This window comes from Tamandua tetradactyla, chromosome 13, assembly GCF_023851605.1.
Source record: "Tamandua tetradactyla isolate mTamTet1 chromosome 13, mTamTet1.pri, whole genome shotgun sequence".
In the NCBI taxonomy this organism is placed as follows: Eukaryota; Metazoa; Chordata; class Mammalia; order Pilosa; family Myrmecophagidae; genus Tamandua; species Tamandua tetradactyla.
Genome location: NC_135339.1, coordinates 60,798,860 through 60,806,500, shown reverse-complemented (window position 1 = coordinate 60,806,500; position 7,641 = coordinate 60,798,860).

Genomic DNA, 7,641 nt, shown 5'->3' with positions numbered 1-7,641 from the left:
AAAAGAGAGAGACCCTTTCATGATCTTTACCCTTTAAGGTAGGATTTACTTACTACCTTGGAAAACCTCCATCCACAAATGATGTGCCCATGGTCAGGATATATGGCAGGCAGGGATTGTGGAATTCTAGCCAGAGTGAATCTTGGTGAAGGAATCTGTAGTTCACAATGGTGGTTTTGCACTGTAGACCAGAGCAGAAAATATTTCAGAAGAATGGGGGCGTTGGATATATTCCATGGTACAAGGCAGGTAAGAAGTTGGTGAGCAACTTTAACCAAGTATCTTTATGCTTCCTACATATTTATTTGTTTTTCTGGATTTTTCATAATCAGAGGCTCCCTTATCTCCTTAAACTTTTTTTCCATATGGTTCCTCAATCAAAACTCCTCTCACATGTGTTAGGTCAAATTTCCTTACTTTCATCCCTCCCCCACAGGATACAAATCCCTCCCTCAATTCCCCTTGGGAGGAGAGCCTTTTCTGCCTTTCCCAATCCTTTCCTTCCTCCAAGGTCTACTTTAGATCAACGTCCTCCATCAAGTCCTCCCTGACAGCTCCTGCCCAGTTCCTTCTTCCTTCTCTGACCTCCTTGTACACAATGGTATGTGATAATAATAGCCTTCATTGGTCTAGTTGTTGACAAAGCACTGCCCTCACTTTTGATTTTCACAAGTCCCTGAAGTTGGTAGGGAGAATTTTCTTGTCTCCTTGGAATGAAAAACCAGCTCAAGGCCATATCACAAGTAAATTGCACAAGTAAATGGCAACGCTGGGACATCAGTTCCAGGTTCTTGAAATCCAAAGCTGTAGTCCTTTGTCTCTATCTTAAACTTCTCTACCCCAACAGAACCTAGTTCAGTGTCAGGAAAAAGTAAATGGTAAATAGCTATTTGGTGATTACTCTACTGACCTTGTCAGATCTTCATCTTTCTTCCTAAAGTTCACCTGCTCTCAACTCAAAAAGGTTGCTTCTATTTGTCAGGAACCATGAGCACACATGAGTGAAAGAGTCTGCAAAGCACCAGAGGTAAAAGTTCTTCTTCTCTTTAGACATCACCTATGGTGGAAGCTGTGGCTGGGGTCTATTCTCCAGGGATGCTGTCTGTGAGACACATCATTTCCCTGAAATCCACAAGAGGGGGGATATCCCTAAAGCAAGGCAGAATGAGGACATGATTTCACTTGCTTATGAAGATTTTTTTTTTAGAACCAAAGAAAAAGGATATTTAAAAAAACACTAAGCAGAGAAAATCTCTCCTTTGACTGAGTGACATTTCATGCCTGTTCACATCGTTAAGTCAGTCTTTGAAAAACGAAGAGCTAAAGCAGTCTTTTTTTCCTCACTAGACAAAAGGAAGAACTGGGTGTTTCCCTGGTAGGAGACCAGAAAGTGATGAGTGAAGCATCACATTGAGGCTGAGTCACTGGCATTGGGAGGAGGCGGGGGCCAGAGCTTTCACCTGAGCGTTCAAAGCAGCAAAAGTGCTTAGGGCCCATAGTTACACACACCTGTTGGCTGTAGCCAGTGCTGGTATTGTTAGCATCTGGGACACAGCTCAGGGAGGCTCTCCAGCTGTCTTTAGTTTTGCCAAAATGGATCTCTCCAGATCACATGGACTAGTGTTTATTTTTTAATAACATTTAAATATATAATTAATACTCACAAGAAATTGCAAAATAGCACAGAGAGTCCCTGGGTGCCTTTCACTCATCTTCCCGCAGTGATGCTATCTTATATAACCATAGTTGTTCATTTGCCTTTAATATATTATCTGAGAACAAACAATTATTTTGGAGGTTCATGAGTTCAACTGGATGGTTCTCATTTGGGGCCCTTCATTCACTTACTATCAACAGTGGCTGGAGCTAGAGTCAGCTGAAGGTTTCTTTATTCAGGTGAAGCTGGGCTGGTTGGGCATCTCTTTCTCCAAGTGACCTTTCCAAATGGGTAACTTGGGCCTCCTAACAAAAGGATGGTGTCATTTCTTATATGGTAGCTATTTTCCTCTAGAGTGATTATTCCAAGATGCTTGGGTAGAGGCTGCAATGCTTCATAGGATCTAGTCTTTTTTTTCTTGGACAGGGAAGAATGAAGTAAGAAAAATAATGATTGATTCATCAATTAACAAATGTTTACTGAACATCAACAATATGCAAAACATCACCTCGAAGGGGATGAAAGTGTTACATAGATCAAAGATGTCTGGATTAACTTATGCCCTAGATGAGCAAATAGTACATGTATCCAAATACTTCTAATATGAGGTAGAAATGGATTGAAATCAAATATGCTGAGAAAATGCTACGAAGGTTTCAAAAGAAGCAACACTTGCCACTAAGCAAAAGGGGAAAAGGGAGGCTTCAAGTAGAATGTGGTCCTCCCCAACTACAGGAAGAGGTGCAGAAAGTTGGTTTCATCTTTCCACAAGCTTCTACAAAATAGAAAATGAACCACACCACTCCTGGTACTCTAGATAAAGAAGTCAACCAAGAAATGGGTTGGAAAGAGCTACGTGTATCCTCTCTTGAAATAGGCCAACTGAACCTAGATCCAATTCAGTTGCAAAATTGCTAAATAAATTAACATCACATGATACTTTCATGAAGGACAATATTGGACCAATTTATGACCTTACAATGAGACATTAAGTAGACATTAGCTCTCAAATACTGCTGGGTACCAAGTGATCATAGACTTTGTACCCTTCAAGGACAAATCTGGTCTGGAGAGAGATAATAAATGAACATGTCCAGCTACATACTAGAATCACATGACAGCTCTTCAGGGAAAAGATTGATGGGAAATAGAACTGGGAATAGTCTCACAAGGAGAGCAAATGTTAAGCACTCTATAATATTCAAATGGTGCAAAAAATGACCTTATAAAATGATCTGGTCATCATGGAACAGAAAGAGAGAAGGCTGGTTGCTGGCAGTACCCCCCAGCACTTTGACTTTCTTCCCAGGCCCATCTTTATTCCTTGGATACTCAATCTATGTAATCAGAATTCTCCTTCTCCACTTGGGCTACATGTAAACCTTTGTGAGCTAGCTTTTCTGGGCAATGTGAGTCAGCCCATCCTTGATGCCTTCTGATTCATTTCAGTTACTATCTATGGCTACACAGCTCGAATGAGGCAAGATTTCTAAACGACAACCAAACAAAATTTGGGGGGCTACATTAAAGCACTCGTGGCATGAATAAATAAATAAGCTAAATAGTGTCTTATACTTGTATGTTATAGGAATATAAGTGGTTTTGAAGATTAAGATTCAGGATATATATAGACCTGAATGTACAAATGGGGTTTTGCATTTGGTACAACTGGTTACTTTGCTTTTGGGAAATAGTTTCGACTTGATTTAAAATTGTTTTGTGGTAGAAACGTAAAATAGCACAGCTACCGTGGAAAACAGCCTGGGGATTCCTCCAAAAGTTAAACACAGAGCTGTTTTCCTCTAGGGTGATTGTTCCAAGATGCCTGGGTAGAGGCTGCAATGCTTCTTATGATCTAGTCCTAAAAGTCTCAGAACATCACTTCTATTACACCGTATTGGTCAAGCAAATCACTAAGGACAACCAGAATCAAGGAAAGAGAAATTAGACTTCACGTTGCAACAGGATAAAAAGAAAAAATTTGTAGCAATTTTTAATCCATCACAACTGCCCTGCAATCTGTTAGTCTCCAAGCAAGCAGAGAAGCATGCTAAGGATGAGATCATTAGAGACATTTTTTAGGAAGATTTTATTTTTTGGATGTTGTCAGAAATGACAGCAATTTAATCACAAATACCCAATTACTGCATTCAACAAATAATATTACAATACAATTATTTCAAACAAGTATACTTAGAACAGGTTTAATCTCACAGCATCTAAATTTCCCCTAGAGTCACTGAGGCAGTTCTTCCTTCCTCCCTCCTAGGTCCTGTCCATTAGAAACATTATTATGCTCATTATTTGGACCTTAAATCTGATTGGCCCTATGCGACTCTTCATCCAATCAGAGTGAAAGAGCACCAGTAGGCAGTATATGTTCAATAAATGTTGCCTGAGAGAGCAATCAAATAACCTTCTCAACCCACATTATAGTAAGTGTTGGAGATAGGAAAGTAGTGAACCTTGGAATTTGTTCTGCCACACTTTAGCTTCCATTCTCCAACTAGGGTGGAATCCATCAAATATTTTTTGGTTATATGTGTGTCTATTACAAAGAATCTTCCAGGATAGCTAAGGCACTGTGTTAAGTACTGTTCTAGTTTGCTAGCTGCCAGAATGCAACACACCAGAGATGGATTGGCTTTTAATAAAAGGGGATTTATTTCATTAGTTCTTCAGAGGAAAGGCAGCTAACTTTCATCTGAGGTTCTTTCTTACATGAGAAGGCACAGGGCGATCTCTGCTGGCCTTCTCTCCAGGCCTCTGGGTTCCAATAACTTTCCCCCGGGGGCGATTTCTTTCTGCAGCTCCAAAGGCCTGGGCTGAGCCCGGAGTGCTGAGATGAGGTATGCCGAGCTGCTTGGGCTGTGCTGCATTGCGCTCTCTCATTTAAGCACCAGCCAATTAAGTTTAACATCATTCATTGCAGCAGGCATGCCTCCTAGCCGACTGCAGATATAATCAGCAACAGATGAAGTTCATGTACCATTGGCTCATGTCCACAGCAATAGAACTAGGTGCCTTCACCTGGCCAAGTTGACAACTGAATCTAACTACCACAAGTACTATGTCAGATACTAAGATGACTTAAGTATAGTTCCTGCTCTCAGGAATGTTGATAAAAATTCCTCCCTACCTTTCTGCTGGGGTTTTATTTTCAAGCCTGAGTCTTAAGAATGATTGAAAATGGAGAAGCTCTGGGTAGTGAGAGGAAACAGCTAAAAGAGGCAATTGCCATGATAGTTGTCATGGTTAAAACAGGTTTACATGGCTATTCCATGAAGGAATTAGCAACTTGCTTTTCAGTAGCAGCCTCCATGTGAGCCTGCTGCAGGTAATATCCTTTTGGGTTCTCTCAAGATAGAGAGCAAGGTATGGGTCTAGGCATGTTGGATCTTGACCTTTTTTCTAAGCAAAAAAAAAAAATTAAAAATGATCTTCTTCCATGCCCAGATATCAAATTATCCAAAGAACAATTCTTTAAGCACTCATTGTCTGGGTGGAACGAAATATTCACTGAGGGATGGGAATCATGGATAGCTTGGGGAAATTCAACTCATACTTGGTGGAGCTGGAGACTTTTTAGGTGGAGCACAAGGAGCTTCAATGGAAACTGATAAAGTGAGGAGAGAACTAAGGATGAACTGTGGGCAGCTTGAATTAAGAGAAAGGCTCAAACTGAATAACTCAGCTGGTTTGTGTATTTAACTCACTTCTATGGTCCTCTTTCTTCAATTAAAGATGATTATAGCTCCAATCCTAAGGTCGGTGGGGAGGAAATTCAGTGGGAAGGAAAACCTTGAATGGGCATGTCTGGAGATAAAAGAACAGAGTGAAAGGGCTCCAATTGGAGGCATTTTCTGATGATGGTAATGGAAAGTGACCCTTGTATGTCTGAGCAGTGGTCTTAGAGTCTGAAGAAGAGAGGAGGCAGGTGCTTTGGCCTGAGACATCCTCACAAGTAGTTTCAGAATTTTGGAGTTCTGGGGTGATAGAATGGGCTGGAATAGAACAGAGCCCTGCAGAGTGTTATTAAGTGGAAACAGAAACGCTGCCTTAAGCGTGGGGGACTGTGGAGCTGTTAGATAAATGCCACAGGTTGGGCTTATAGGAAGCCCCTTTAGCTATGTTCCTGCCAGGTCTCTGAACATACCATGTTCTTCCATACCTCCATGCCTTTGCCCATGCTATTTCTTCTGCCTGGAGTGCTCTGCTATCTTCTTACTAAGGGTGATATGAGGCTATAAGGTTCAAATGAAGCATCAGGACCCACGAGGCCTTTCTCAATTTGGATTAGGTGCCTCCACTACTGTGTCCTGTTGTGACTCCATGTTACCATTGTCCATAAGCTCCATGAAGGTAGCAATTGTGTCTGCCTTGCTCATTGTTACATTCTCAGTGCCTAAATTCTATAAATTCTCAAATATTTATTTACTGAATGAAATACACCTGTGGTAGCAGTTATCAGATACATTGAAGTTTTTTTTCTCTCCTCCTAGATCATGTGCTTCCTAAGGGCAGGGGCCACAACTTATTTGTCTTGGTATCCCCAGCACATTAGCTCAGAGTCTTGGAAATAGAATATAGCTTATCAACATTTGTTGAGTGAATGTTATAGTTCTAGTTCACTAGCTGCCGGAATGTGATACACCAGAAACAGAACGGCTTCTAAAAGGAGGAATTTATTAAGTTGCAAGTCCACAGTTCTAAGGCCATGAAAATGTTCCAGTTAAAGTACGGCTATAGAAATGTCCAATCTAGGGCATCCAGGGAAAGATAACTTGGTTCGTGAAGGCCAATGATATTCAGGATTTCTCTGTCAACTGGAAAGGCACATAATGAACATGGTGGCATCTGTTAGCTTTCTCTCCTGGCTTCTTATTTCATGAAACTCCCCTGGGGGTGTTTTCCTTCTTCATCTCCAAAGGTCTCTGGCTGTGTGGGCTCTCATGGTTCTCATGGCTCTAAAAGGGACTCTCTCCAAAATGCTTCCTCTTTTAAAGGATTCCAGTAAACTAATCAAGACCCACCTGGAATGGGTGGAATCACAACTCCATGGAAGCCATCTAACCAAAGTTACTACCTACAACTGGGTGGGTCACATCTCCACGGGAGCAATCAAAAAGCTCCCAGCCAGCAATATTGAATGAGTATTAAAGGACATGGTTTTTCTGGGGTACATCATAAATTCAAACTGGCACAGTTATAAAGGGGCAGGTTTGGGGGTACATAGTAGGGTTAGCCAGTGATTCTAAGTCTTGGCTTATAATAGGATCCCTGGAGCAGCTTGAAAGTACTAATCCCCAGTCCCACACCAGACCAATCAAAACAGAGTCTCTGAGAGTGGAGCCCAGGCATAGGTGTGTGTTTTTTTTGTTTGTTTTTTTGTTTTTTTTTTATTAATTAAAAAAAATTAACTAACACAACATTTAGAAATCATTCCATTCTACATATGCAATCAGTAATTCTTAATATCCATAGGTGTTTTTAAAAGTTCTATAAATGACTCTAATGTTGAGAACAACTGGCCTAGCCTCTAAAGGAATGTCAAAATCTACGGCAGCCAAAAGAACATTCCAGAACAGAGTAACTACCTATCACCTGGAGCTGTGTTTAGTTTCCTAGCTGCTAAAACAAATACTATACAATGGAATGGCTTAACAACAGAAATTTTTTGGCTCATGGTTTCAGAGGCTGGAATGCTTACTTCTTCCAGGGGTTGATATCTTCTAGTTGGTCAGCAATTGTTGGGGTTCCTTGGCTTTCCTTCACTTGGCAATGCACATGGTAGCGTCTTCACCTTTCTCTTCCTGGTTCCATTGACTTTCAGGTTCTGGCTGCTCCTTGTGGCTTCTCTCTCTCTCTGTCTAAATTTCATTCTAGCTGTAAAGGACTCCAATAATCTGGATTAAAACCCAAGATGATTCAGTTAAGCCACACCTTAACTGAACCAACAGCTTCAAGAGACCCATGGGTGTAGC